Source organism: Octopus bimaculoides, chromosome 6, assembly GCF_001194135.2.
Source record: "Octopus bimaculoides isolate UCB-OBI-ISO-001 chromosome 6, ASM119413v2, whole genome shotgun sequence".
In the NCBI taxonomy this organism is placed as follows: Eukaryota; Metazoa; Mollusca; class Cephalopoda; order Octopoda; family Octopodidae; genus Octopus; species Octopus bimaculoides.
The window spans coordinates 13475650-13478149 of record NC_068986.1 but is presented as its reverse complement, the minus strand read 5'-3'; the positions used below and the strand labels follow the sequence as shown (position 1 = coordinate 13478149).

General features: G+C 34.5%; 1 protein-coding gene across 1 annotated transcript in view; it reads right to left on the bottom strand.

The window, feature by feature from the left end:
* The window catches only part of LOC106873093 (myb-like protein A), a 163354-nt gene extending 161006 nt beyond the window's left edge, over positions 1-2348 (bottom strand). Inside the window, exon 1 of the mRNA XM_052968416.1 lies at positions 2018-2348. The gene's annotated coding sequence lies outside the window, so the exon portion shown is untranslated. The remainder of the gene's footprint in view (positions 1-2017) is intronic.
* Positions 2349-2500: the final 152 nt, after the last annotated feature.

The window sequence follows — 2500 nt, the reverse complement described above, 5'->3', positions numbered from 1 at the left end:
ACATTACATTGACAGAGCAATCTGAATTCTAAAGGCTTAAGTTGAACTTGAAAGAAATTATTGAAGGCTTGGCAAAATAGGAAAATGTTTGTCTCCAAGCCTTTCAATCTTGTAACAACAACAACAACAACAACAACAACAACAACAACAATGATAATCCTTTCTACTATAGGCACAAGGCCTGAAATTTTGGAGGAAGTGAGATAGTTGATTACATTGACCACCTTAATAATAGTAATAATAATAACAACAACAACAATGATAATAATATCTCCATGCGCAGTCTTTTTGCATCTTCAGAGTATCTCAACAGGCATGATAGAGCTGCACAATATATTCACTGGGTAATTTGCAAAGACTTGGACCTGCCCCATGATAAAAACTGGTGGGAACACAAACCACCTCCTTGAAAACGATCACATCTCACTCCTAAGGAATTTCACTGTTCAAACTGACAAAAAGATAGATGCAAATAGGCCAGACATTATATTGAAGGACTTCAGACAAAAATCATGCCTCCTCATTGATATGACTATCCCAAGCGACATAAATGTATCTGTCAAGACCTACCAAAAACTGAGCAAATATAAAGATCTTAAAATAGAAATTAGCAAAATGTGGAACCTGAAGACTAAAACAATACCTGTTGTCATAGGTGCCCTAGGAATGATAGCAAAAAGGGGCTGATTGCTACCTAGCTCAGATACCAGGAAACCCCCCAAAATGGCAGAAATTCAAAATATAGTGCTCATGGGAACTGCCCATATCCTACATAAAATATTTTCTATGTAATCTCAAATTTTAAAACAAACTCATGATTTTCCTATGTTTTCTTAAACATTCTCCAGAACAATACTGTTTGCAAAACCAAATATATGGCACCCTAGGCATAACACCAACATGAACTTCTAACTTGTCTCTAGAAGTCTCTGGGTGAGACTTGGAGTCAACTTCTACAAGTACAAAACAAAAGTCAAACATAAAATAATAATAATAATAATAATAATAATAATAATAATAATAATAATAATAATAATAATAATAATCCTTTCTACTAAAGGGTCAAGGCTTAAAATTTGGGGACAGGGGACTGGTCAATTACATCAACCTCAGTGTTTCACTGGTACTTATTTTATTCATACTGAAAGGATGAAAGGCAAAGTCAACCTCGGCAGAATTTGAACACAGAATGTAAACGTGGATGAAATCCTGCGAAACATTTTGCCCAGTGTGTTAACGATTCTGCCAGCTCACCCCTTTAATAATAATAATAATAATAATAATAATAATAATAATAATAATGATAATAATAATGATAATCCTTTCCACAAAAGGCACAAGGCCTGAAATTTGGGGGAATGGGATTAGTTGAATAGATCAACCCCCAGTACACAACTGGTACTTAATTTATTGACCCCAAAAAGATCGATGGCAAAGTTGACCTCGGCAGAATTTGAACTCAGAACCTAAAGATGGACGAAATGCTACTTAAGATTTCGCCTGGTGTGCAAACGATTTTGCCAGTTCCTTGCCTCAATAATAATAATAATAATAATAATAATAATAATAATAATAATCTTTTCTACACTAGACACAAGGCACAAAATTTTGGGGGATGGGGCCAGTCGATTGGATTAAACTCAGTATGCAACTGGTACTTAATTTATCGACCCTGAACGGATGAAAGGCAAAGTCGACATTGGTGGAATTTGAACTCAGGATGTAGTGGCAGACAAAATACCGCTTAGCATTTCGCCTGGCACGCTAACATTTCTGCCAGTTTCTCGCCTTAATGATAATAATAATAATAGTAAGAAGAAGAAGAAGGTTAATGCTGATGACGAGGTAGTAGAGTACTGTGCTCAGGAACTCAAAATAATGATAGTAGTAGGATTTGAACCTATGCTTTTGTAGTCAGTAATCCAGCACCTAAACCTCACACCCACAACAAATAAGCAAACAAATAAATAAATAATAATAATAATGATGATAATTAATAATAATAATAATGATATACCTGTGTTCAGAGCTAGTATTTGTTCATAATTTTCTTGACGTTTACATGTAATTCCAAAGTTCCTTGCTTGTGTATGTCTTAGAAAGACGCAGTTAGTTTTATAGGGTTTAATTAACGGCTGATAAAGTTAATTAAAAGAATTAGCTCATATCAACTGCCTATTCAACGATAACAACATCAACAACAGAGAGCGATTTATAAACACACTTCTTTTCTTTGGCTCCGAATAGCTGCGTACTGCATAGTGCACGCTGCTGCAAAGCATGTTTTGCTAGGCTTGTCGTCTTGTTGTTTAACCACATTGTTTGAATCAGGTGAAGTCATGTGCAGAATACAGAGCACTGTATGAGTATGTGTGTGTGTGTGTGTGTGTGTATGACAGAGTAGTATGAATGTGTGTGTGTGTGTGTTTGAGTAAATATATATATATTTATATAAATATATGTATGTATGTATGTATGTATATATATATATATATATTAT